Raw genomic sequence first — 12,081 nt, 5'->3', positions numbered from 1 at the left:
TTTCATTCTTACTCCTATGTATTTAGCATCCTTGGTGGTGGTTGGGGAGATAACAGACTGGTAGCATCAATGATATCTGTCAACTTATGAAAAGGCCTCAAAGTTGACTCCTTTCTTACAAAGGAAATGCAGCAGTCTACTGCCTCAGCATACCTCACCAAGTAAGGCATCTCACCAATCATTTCACATAATTCTAGATACATTTGAGTCTGATTATGAAGGCTGTTGGAAATGGGATGTTCGAGGCATATGAGCTGCAGATTATACACTGTGCATAGATCGCCATCTGGTGTTGGGCCCGGATGTTTGCAGTTTGTTTTTCTTCTTGGACAATGTTTGGAAGTCACAAGTTCGGTGACTCCTCCTTCGGTCCGTACTGCGCATGGGCTTCGGCTCCATCCTCAGATTGTTTTTTTCCGCCATCGGGCTCGGATGTAATACTTCGTGCTCCGGCTTCGAACCTTTCCAGTTCGACCTTCGACGAAAAATCCTCGTCCATCGAGATTCTTCAGACAAAATCATCTTCTTTATCTCTCTCTTTGGCACTTCCTCGATTCCAGGCAGCCTCCTTCGGGCCTATCTCGACTCCGGTCTCGGCTGATGGAAAGGACTCCCTTTAAGAAGTGCCCAAAATGTGGGTCTAAATTTCCCCACACCGATCTACATCAGGTGTGCAACCTCTGCCTCTCTCCCGAACACGAGGCCCGAGACTGCCCCGCCTGCAAGTCTTTTCGATCAAAAAAGACTATTCGGGATCGACTAGCTCGACGCACCATGGCGCACTCATCGACCTCTGCTCCAACTTACATCTTCGGAGAAGACATCGGAGCTTCGGGACAGCAGCACACCGAACAGGAAGACCACCTCGTCTACGCTTCCGAGGCCGACGACTCCGACGTGGAGGAGATCACACCGGCGCAGAGGGTCGTGAGTACTCTACCCGCTCCCACTCCCGCGCCCATACCGAAAGAGACTCCGGTTACACCTTCGCCTCCGGGCCTAGGCAAAACCAAACATACCGCTTCCATCACCCCACCTTTTGGCCCGGTGAAGAGGCATCACAAGTCTCCCGGCGGACCGGGCTCGAGCCAGCCTACTAGCGGTGCCGAAAAACACCCTTCGGCACCGAAGAAAACCACACCAAGCTCCGTTCCGAAGCCATCGGTGTCGAAACCTGGCCTCTCGGTGCCGACCAAACATAAATCCCTCGGCACCGACGCTTCCGTGCCGAAGCCTGCCTCGGCACCGAACAAAAAATCGGAGGCCCTGAAAAAGCATGGCACAGATAAACCGAAGAAGCCGTCGGCCCCGAAAACATCGGCGCCGACAGATGAATCGGTGCCGGAGGAGCTCTTCACGCCAGATCCTCGACAAAAGACTTTAACAAAGGATCCAAAGACTGGACATTTGACTTTGTCTTCAAAGAAAAGACATTTAGCCAAGCCAGCTCCTCCTCCACCGCCAAAACGGAAGGACTCGGCCACATCCCCTTTCAGAGTACCCTCCCCACCGCCTCCACCTCCTCCATCTCCGCCTCCACCTTCTCCACCCTTGCCTCATCGCTCTCCAACCCCGTCTCCAGACCCTGATGACCAAGGGGATCCCTACTATGATCCAACAGATGCCCCACAGGACCCCACTCCTCCGGGAACACCAGACCCATGGGAGGATTCTCATAATCCAGACGTCCCAGATGTGCCTCATGATGAGCCTCATGATGATCTTTATCCATCCAGGCCATCTCCACCAGAGGACTCCCTGGGGTTCCACCACTTGTTACAACGGGCGGCACATTATCATGGGGTGGAGTTACACAGGGATCCAGTTGAGGAAGACTTCCTACTTGACACTTTTGACATCGCAGATAAATCTACTGCCATATTACCCATGCTTAAAGGGGTGACCAAACATGCGGCAGAGGTTTTCAAAGACCCAGTCAGGGCTAGGGTCTTAAACCCCAGAATAGAGAAGAAATAAAAGGCCGCCCCCACAGATCCTGCCTATATTAAAGGACCTGCGCCCTTAGACTCATTAGTGGTATCCACAGCTAGGAAGCGATCCAATTCTCAGTCATCGGGTGAGGCTCCACCACCCGATAAGGAGTCCAAGCTCTTAGATGCGTCAGGCAAACGCACTGCCTTGCCAGCTGCCAATATGTGGCGCACCGCCAACACGCAAGCGCTGCTGGCACGGTACGACAGAGCGTACTATGATGAGCTGGAGGCTATCCTGCAACATCTCCCAGAGAAATATAAAAATAAGGCTCATGAACTGATACAAGAGGGAAAGATCATTACCAACACCTCTATTAAATGTGCACTTGACGCAGCAGACACAGCTTCCAGGGCTATAAACACCAGTGTTCTGCTTCGCCGCCACGCCTGGCTCAGAATCTCAGGCTTTAAGCCGGAGGTCCAAGCATCTATATTGAACCACCCTTTTGACCAACAACACTTATTTGGCCCAAAAGTAGACGAAGCCCTGGAAAAAATGAAGAAGGATACAGATACGGCGAAGTCTATGGGAGCATTACAATCCCACACTCCTAGACGCTCCTTTCGCCGTTCCTCCTTTCGAGGCACTGGCAGGGGTTACTCTACTGATAACGCTCCTACGTCCTACAAGTCCCCTCCTCAGACTACCTTCACAAAGGGCTATCAAAGAGGTGGATATAGAGGGAACAATAATAAAGGCAGGGGCAAAACCAACACCGCCCGTTCTGCCACACTGCCCACACAATGACTTTCCCCCGCTCCCCCCCAGACCATTCCACTCCAGTCGGGGGCAGACTACAAGACTTTTTTCAAACCTGGGAGACCATAACATCAGACAAATGGGTGACCCAAATTATTCGGTCAGGGTACTGTCTCGAACTAACATCTACCCCCCCAAATATTCCACCCAGGCACCGTACAACGTCACAAGAACATACCACACTGCTGAAACATGAGGTAATCTCCCTCCTGCAAAAACAAGCTATAGAGCAGGTCCCCATCAATCAGCAAAATTTAGGTGTCTACTCTCTGTACTTTCTGATACCAAAGAGAGACGAGACCCTACGGCCCATTCTAGACCTCCGGCCTCTAAATGCATACATACATTCAGACCATTTTCACATGGTAACTCTCCAACAAGTTCTCCCACTCCTCTGCCAGGACGACTTTCTCACTACACTGGACTTGAAAGACGCATACTTTCATATTCCAATACACCCTTCTCACAGAAAGTACCTCAGATTTGTGGTGGACGGCCAACATTATCAGTTCAAGGTTCTCCCCTTCGGGGTCACAACCGCACCAAGAGTGTTTACCAAATGCCTAGCAGTAGTGGCGGCACACCTCAGAAGACAACACATTCACGTCTTCCCTTACTTGGACGACTGGCTAATAAAAGCTGCGTCCTACAACCACTACCATCCAACTACTCCACCAGCTAGATTTCACGGTGAACCACCAAAAGTCCCAGCTGATACCGTCTCACACAAAGCAATACCTCGGTGCCACTATAGACACCGCAAAAGCTATAGCCTATCCCAATTCAGCCAGAATTGCAAGCATACAAGCCTTGCGCCAAAGATTCATTCTTCAGCACTCTCTCCCAGCAAGAGTGTTTATGAAGCTAATGGGGATGATGGCATCTTGCATCTTCATAGTGCCTCATGCAAGACTCCACATGCGTCCACTCCAGGAGTGCCTAGCACGCCAGTGGAACCAGGCCCAGGGGCAGCTGACGGATCTGGTGTTGGTGGACGGTTGCACCCATCGCTCTGCAGTGGTGGAACACCACAAACCTTTCCAAAGGGCGACCGTTCCTGGACCCGGTTCCTCAGGTGATTCTAACAACGGAAGCATCGCTCTCCGGCTGGGGAGCGCACCTATTACACTTCACAGTGCAAGGTATATGAACGCCACAACAAAAGTTACTCCACATCAACCATCTGGAGTTATTGTTATGTTATGTTATGTTAAATAGTTTGTAGAGCGCGTGAATCACCCCCGTAGGGGTCTCTCAGTGCTGGCAGAACTGTGCGAAAATATAAAAGAGATGTCACTCCGTAAACATGGTGGTTTTCAGAATCTTCCTAAACCTGAGGTAGTTAGAGCATTGTCTGAGCGCGAGGGGGAGCTGATTCCAAACCAGCGGGGCTTGATAGGAAAAAGATCTACCTCCCATCCGTGCTTTCTTTATCCTGGGAATAAGTAGCAGAGATTTGGAGCATGATCTCAGTTCACGGTTAGGGGTATATCGGTGGAGCCTTTCAGCAAGATATATCGGTCCGGGGCCCCACAAAGCTTTATGTGTCAAGCAACAGAGCTTAAACAAGACACGTTTCCTCACCGGCAGCCAATGCAAGCGATGGAGCAGCGGAAGAGAGGCTGATCTGAACGGAGCGTTAGTAACCAGTCGTGCAGCGGTGTTTTGCACCACCTGCAAGCGACTGAGGGCAGATTCATTAGTTGCGACCAAAAGAGCGTTGCAGTAGTCCATTTTATTCAACACAAGAGCTTGGACAAGCGTCTTGCGAAAAGAATCCGGGAGGAAAGGAAGGGCTTTCCTCAAGAGGCTCAGAGTGTAAAAGCAAGCACTGACTGTATGAGATACATGATCAGTCATAGTCATGGCCTGATCAAAACGAACACCGAGGTTCTTTACTGTTAATTTAGGTTGGGGAGCTGGGCCCAAATCAGTTGGCCACCAGGAGGGAGACCACATAGTGATGGCGTCCCCATAGAGAATGATCTCTGTTTTGGTGGCATTCAGCTGAAGATAGTTACCGCTCATCCACTTCGAAATAGCTAGCATACCCAGAGAGAAGGTGGATTGAGCTGTCGGAGAGGATTTGTCAAAAGGGAAGATCAATTGGGTATCATCTGCATAGGACACGGGGATGAACCCAAGAGATCTTAGAAGAGAGGCGAGGGGAGCCACGTAGATATTAAATAACGTTGGGCTCAAGCAGGAGCCCTGTGGCACACCCTTGTTCAAGCTTTCGGTGGTGGAGCGGAAAGGACCTAGGTTGAGAGTTTGTGTGCGTTCAGAGAGGAAGCTAGTTACCCAGCTCATCGCCTTTCCCCCTAGTCCAGTTGCTTTTAGTCTTCCGAGCAAGGTCAGATGGTCCACCGTATCGAAAGCGGCGGAGAGATCTAACAAGACTAAGATGGCAGATTGTCCCTGATCAAGAGTCCGTCTGATGCAATCGGAAACTGCTACCAGAGCGGTCTCGGTACTATAATTAGCACGGAACCCTGATTGAGACGGGTCCAAGTAACCAGTTGTCTCGATATGGTTAGAAAGATGTTTTGGCCATCTTTCTAGCCCTGAAATCGTTTCAGAAACAAATATCAGCCAAAGCAGTCCTCATTCGCACAGACAATATGACTGCAATGTACTATATTCAAAAACAGGGGGGGACACACTCTCCCCAGCTCTCTCGGTTAGCACAGAGCATATGGAGATGGGCAATCCCACAAAAAATCTTTCTCCTGGCACAACACGTCCCAGGCATACAAAACACCATGGCAGATCTACTCAGCAGACAAACGCAGCAAATGCACGAATGGGAACTGCATCCACAAGTTCTTCACCCATTCTTTCACAAGTGGGGGCATCCTCACATAGACCTCTTTGCCACCCACAAAAACAAAAAATGCCCAAGCTTCGCCGCCAGATACCCACACCCATTGTCCAAAGGCAATGCGATATGGATGAACTGGTCAGGCAAATTTGCATACGCCTTTCCACCTCTCCCGCTAATTCCATTAGTGGTAAGGAAGCTACAACAGCACTCCCTCACACTCATTCTGGTAGCTCCAACATGGGCCAGGCAGCCGTGGTACACCACACTACTACAGCTCTCTACCAAAAACTGCACCTGTCCTCATGCTTCCTAACCCAGAACCATGGAGAAATCAGGCACCCGGACCCAGCTCAGCTCAACCTTGCGATCTGGCTCCTGAAATCTTAAAATTTGGATACCTTAACCTTCCCCCTGATTGCATGAACATTATCAGGGAAGCCAGACGTCCTACCACTCGAGCATGCTATGCCGCAAAGTGGAAGAGATTTGTTGTTTACTGCCGTAACAATACAATCATCCCTTTAGATGTATCCATACAGCACATCATATGCTACCTGCTCCATATACAAAGGTGTAACCTGGCATACTCATCCATCCGTCTACACCTAGCAGCAATTCCTGCTTACCTGCAAAACAGACAGCATTTATCACTTTTCAGAGTGCCTGCTATTAAAGCTTTCATGGAAGGCCTTAAAAGACTAATTCCGCCCACGGCACCACCCTCACCTGTGTGGAATCTAAACGTAGTTCTTACAAGGCTCATGGGTCCACCTTTCGAACCAATGCATAAATGTGAGCTGCAGTTCCTTACTTGGAAAACAGCTTTTCTCGTAGCTATCACTTCCCTTAGAAGGGTTAGTGAAATACAAGCGTTCACTATACAAGAACCCTTTCTACAGATACATCACAGCAAGGTGATACTTCGCACAAATCCAAAATTTCTGCCCAAGGTCATTTCCCCCTTCCATCTCAATCAATCGGTGGAATTACCGTTTTTTTTCTCGCAACCTCAATCTGTTGCAGCAAGGGCTCTACATACACTTGATGTTAAAAGGGCTTTACTTTACTACATACAAAGAACGCAATCTATCAGAAAGACTAAACAGTTGTTTGTCTCGTTCTCTCCACCGCATAAAGGCAACACCATCTCAAAATCAGGGATAGCTAGGTGGATTGTAAAGTGCATACAAATTTGCTATCACAAAGCAAAAAGAATATTATCTGTTCCACCTAAAGCCCACTCTACAAGAAAGATAGGGGCTTCTATGGCTTTTCTAGGGAACATACCCTTAGATGACATCTGCAAAGCAGCCACATGGTCAACACCGCACACCTTCACAAAACATTACTGTGTAGACGTGCACTCCAAACAACAAGCTAGTGTGGGCCAGGCTGTACTAAAGACACTGTTTCAAACCACTGCAACGGATACCGGTGGTCGCCGCTAGGGTTGGGTACTGCTATATAATCTATGCACAGTGTATAATCTGCAGCTCATATGCCTCGAACGGAATATGCTACTTACCAGTATGCATCTGTTCTTGGCATGTAGAGCTGCAGATCTATACACGCCCACCCGCCTCCCTGGCTACCTGTATCCGTTCCAGTCTATCTTATTTAGATACAACACACATGGGTTTCTTTACTATTATCACTACGCTCCATCTTTTCCCTGCTGGCGAAAAACAATCTGAGGATGGAGCCGAAGCCCATGCGCAGTACGGACCGAAGGAGGAGTCACCGAACTCGTGACTTCCAAACATTGTCCAAGAAGAAAAACAAACTGCAAACATCCGGGCCCAACACCAGATGGCCATCTATGCACAGTGTATAGATCTGCAGCTCTACATGCCAAGAACAGATGCATACTGGTAAGTAGCATATTCCTTCTGATTGGTACAGCAAGCACCTAATCCAGGCAGAAACCACCACTCTAGTCAGGGCACGGGAGTTGCATGCTGAAAATAACCCCTGCTCACCTCCTTGGTAACTTGGCACGAGCAGTCAAGCTTATCCCAGAGGCAATGTGTAAAGCGTTTGCACAACACACACAGCAGCAACCCACCAGGCACACTACAAAAAACTCCACTCAAGGTTATATAAAATAGCCTTTGTATTATCGCAGACCTATTCAAATCATCACAAATGTACACTGTGCCCTCTGGCACTAGGCAATTGTCAGAACCATAAGAACAGGTAATAACACAACCAGTAACTACTGGCAAAAATACTGTGCTTAGTGGAAACACATGCATAAATATCATAGCATGACATTAGGTATCATCATAAGCATAAACACATTATGCAACACATTTAGAGCTTTGCGCCCTACCAGTACCGCAGGTACTCACTGTCCTTCCTTGGGGGCCCATCTGAGACTTCCCCCCCCCCCCCCCCCGCAAACTCCCTTTGTCCCAAACGTCAGGGCTCTCAGCTGCCGCAGCATCAGGGTGCAGGCCAGCACCAGAAATGAGGGCAAAGGTGTAATCCACCCATGTCTCTCTAAAGACCAAAGACAATGCCCCTCACTTTGCAGCTTCCCGCAAACTTGCGGTGCAGCTGTGGAGACCGGCACGAAAAAGTGCCTTGGGAGCCCCTCCTTTCCGGGCCTCCTCTCACAAAAATGCTCTTATCAAATGAGACCTCCAAAATGGCCCAACAAGAATTCACCCAGCCGTTTCAGCTGCCCTCGCTCTTGCGGTGCAGCTGGAGAAGAAAGAGCACCGGCACCAGGCCTCCAATTTATCCCCCCTCTGCAGGCACAGCAGAAATCAGGCCCGTAATGCACAGGTGGCCGGTACTGCTACCATCCGGTAGCGCAATGCCCCCAAGGGCGGGAGGACCTCTCTCCCGCATCGGCCAAACATTTTCAATTGCCAGACTCACCCGCACTCTGGCGAGTCGGGCCCCAGAACGCTGATGTGTGGCTTCTCCCTGCACTTTGCAGCTTCGGCGTGGTCTACTCCTCGACCTGCCGCATAGGGAGACTTCGGTCAAGCCCCTCCTCCCACCGCCAATCTCCGGCGGTATCCGAGTGAGGCTCCGTTTCTGTCGGTGCAGGCACACAGGGCTTCCCCCCCCCCTTCACACGGGGAGGTCCCGCCCACCAACCGGCTTCACCTTCTACCTGACTTCTGTGGGAGGCAGGAAGAGCCCACGAGGCTCCACTTCTCCTGCGTCGTGGTTGGCCGCATACAGCAACGGCTCTGCCCCTAACCAGGCAAGTAGCCTGACTTTCTGTTGGTGGTCTCTCTTGTGATGCAGGCAGTGCGGGGCAGGCTCCTGCTCCATATCCAGGCAGTGTATCGGAATCCCCATGCCACGATTCCCTCAGGACACGCTGCAGGGCACAAGCGCTCCTCCCGTCCTGGGGCACCTTCAGCAGAACCCTGGAAGCACTCATGAGGCGCTAGGGGCCAAGAGCTCAAAAGGCAAGTTTGGCACAAAGGGGTGCCAGAACACAGGAGCAATACTCTCCTCTTGCCCTAAAGTGTCTCAGGGCAGAGCTGGGCCCAGGCAGGTCAGCTCAGAGGGCCCTCCAGCAGATTCCTCCTGGGGTCCAGCAGTTCAAGCGCCCTAACCAGCACACCTTACATAGTGTCACAGCCCCAGTATATATACCTAATTTCCCTCTGTTCTTCCCTGGCACAGGGCTTGGAGAACCAGTCTCGGCTGGTTCTGGGGGGTACTGGAGCACTTTGTTTACAGTGCTTCTACTCCCCTTTGTCAGGTGGGAGCTCGGTCATCAGACACACCACGGGGGGGCAGAGCCAGCATTCACCCAGGTAGGCACAGACATATTGAGGGTCAGGGGACTACTCCAAATGCAGATCTCCTAGTCAGCCTAGCGCTGACTCACCCTGCCCCTCTGTAGCCACATACCTCACAAGCCCCTGTCTACACATCAGGCAGGCAGACACACATAGCACACAGAAATGCCAACTTCTAAAAGTGGCATTTCTAATATAGTGATCATAAATCTACGAACACTATTACACAGCATTTATCACTATTCCAAACTTGACCACGCTGCTTCTCTCATATCCGGAATGACCCCGGAAACACTTATCGGGGAATCCCCAATGCATTCCTATGAGAGGGCAGCCTCACAGCAGTGAGAAACCAAAATGGCTGGCTGTCACTACAGGGACATGTCACACACTTAAGGTACATGTCCTACCTTTTACCTACAATGCACCCTGCCCATAGGGCTAGCTAGGGCCTACCTTCGGGGTTACTGATGTGCTGTAAAAGGGGGGGTCACAGACGTAGCACACACTTGAGGTGTCCAGTCACAGCGGCAGTAACACTGCGCATGAAGGCCCTGCAATGGCAGAGGCCTGAGACCGGTTTGAAAGGCTACTTTGGTGGGTGGCTCAAGCAGTGCTGCAAGCACACCAGTAGCATATCATTTACTTGCCCTGGGTATCTGAGATACCACTTTACAAGGGACTGACAGCTAAATGAAATACGCCAAACAGGTGTAGACAGATCTTACCATGTTTACTACAGAGAACACACACACTGGACAGCAGTGCTAAAGTGCCCAGAGTCTTAAAACCACCAACACCATGTCAGAAAAAAGGCTAGGAGGAAGGCAAAAAGTTCAGGGATGACCCTGCAAAAAAAGGGCCAAGTCCAACAAAGGCCCTTTTGGGTCCGCCTGTGGCCTGATCCTGACGAGGGTTAAAGGTTAAGATCCTAAAGAGGAAGACTAGCATATTATGCCCACAAGTGCAAAAGACCTAGGTGACTTGTTAGTGCAACGATGGACAGTGATGTTATGCTGTCATCATTGTCACTGGGTTCCATACAATGATGAGTAATACCATGAGCTACCAATGCAGTAGATCCCACAAGCGTAGTCCAAGCTCTCAAGGAGATGATGGTAGACAATTATACCAGTTTCCAATTCAGCTTTGAATCTGGTCAATGTAGCGCAGTCACCTGTTTCCATGTGCTATAATAACCTCAACCACACCCACTGTTGCGGCCACTGCACCAATGGCATCCTCATTCAGGGCTGATGTAATTATTCTCTGCTACCTCAGGTGATCATGAGTTCCTGCCTCTTCTCTGTTAAAAAAAGACGCCACAGAATGTGGGTGAGGTCCAGGAAGATTGCCATAATTGGATGACTGTTGCACCAACCAAAGGCCCTTATGGTGTTTCAGCAGATGGCAAACTATAAGATTGAGTTGGGGGCCAGTCTTTGACAAAGCATAACAATTATTTGAATCCACCACAAAAGACCACCAGTAATGGCTGTTGTGGACTATATGTGAAACATGAGCTTTGAAAGTTGTGTAGACGCCAACAATGGTAAATTATGTTACCACGCCATCCTTCAACAAAATAAATACAAAGTTCCAGATAAAGCAACATGTTTCATCAGACACTCTTGAAGAGGTTTACATTAGCGTCACTCTTTCACTACGTTGCGTGGTGCAAGAGTGATGCAAAGGGGCTTCTGTCTATGCCCCCAGGTTTTTAGATATATGAAATCTTCTGTCTCAGTTGGGCACTGCATTGTCACTGCAACCATTTGCACTGGACTCTGAGGTTCATTACTTTCAGACCAGTTTCCAGCTGCACTCTGATATTTTAGCTCTCCTGTCCTCCAGCTATTCAGAGGACTTGAGTTAGAGGAAGGTAACCTGTGTCTAGCTGGGGAACATGCTCCTGTGGGCAGATTTCTCTCCTCCCCTTGCTGCAGCTCTGGGTCTGTGGCGAAAATATCTCCATCTTACTCATCCTCCTTTCCTTCTGGCTCTGTGGACATTATCAAGTCGTCTCCTTCTTCCCCTCCATCCTCATCCTGTTGCTCCAGTCTGCAGCATGCACACCTCCCATGCTCTGCTATCTGGAGCTCTAGTTTGAGGCATTTTGCCATCGGCAGCTCCTCTTCCCTAGGTAAATGTTACTTCTCCAGCTTTCCAATCACTGCGTAAATGAACCCTTAAACTGTTTCTTCATTCTCTTTCTATGTAGCCATCTGAACCCATTTATTGGGCCTCGAACTGTGTAGGTCTAGGTAGTGGCTTCCTCTCATTCACTGTCTGTATCATGAAGTCTAACTTTCTAATGTTAAAGATGGCCTCTAAAGGAAACGTCAAATCCTTGTCCCCAGAAGTATATTCATGCCACTCATGAATCCAGGTGCATGTATAAGCCCAAGATTTGTCAACATTTCCTATGTAGGTGGGCCTTCAGAAGGAACCTAATGTCCCACTATTGAGGGTACAATAGGGGCTTTTGGTTTTTCAACAGAGGACCCATTATTCTCATTAAAAATAACCCAAAGAACGCACAAAATAGACAAGCAAACAATGACCAGTCCCAGTGCAAGCTACTTCAAAGCTCAACAAATCCTATCTGCATTCCACAGCAATCAACAAATGATAGCACGGCTCTGGTGATGTCTCACCAATCCCAGCACCATTTGTCAAGTCAGCCAGCCAATCACATCTGTGCTCTTCCATGAATGGAAAAAAATACACTAC

Source organism: Triturus cristatus, chromosome 10 (assembly GCF_964204655.1).
Source record: "Triturus cristatus chromosome 10, aTriCri1.1, whole genome shotgun sequence".
Taxonomy (NCBI): Eukaryota; Metazoa; Chordata; class Amphibia; order Caudata; family Salamandridae; genus Triturus; species Triturus cristatus.
Note: the sequence above shows the minus strand (reverse complement) of the source record.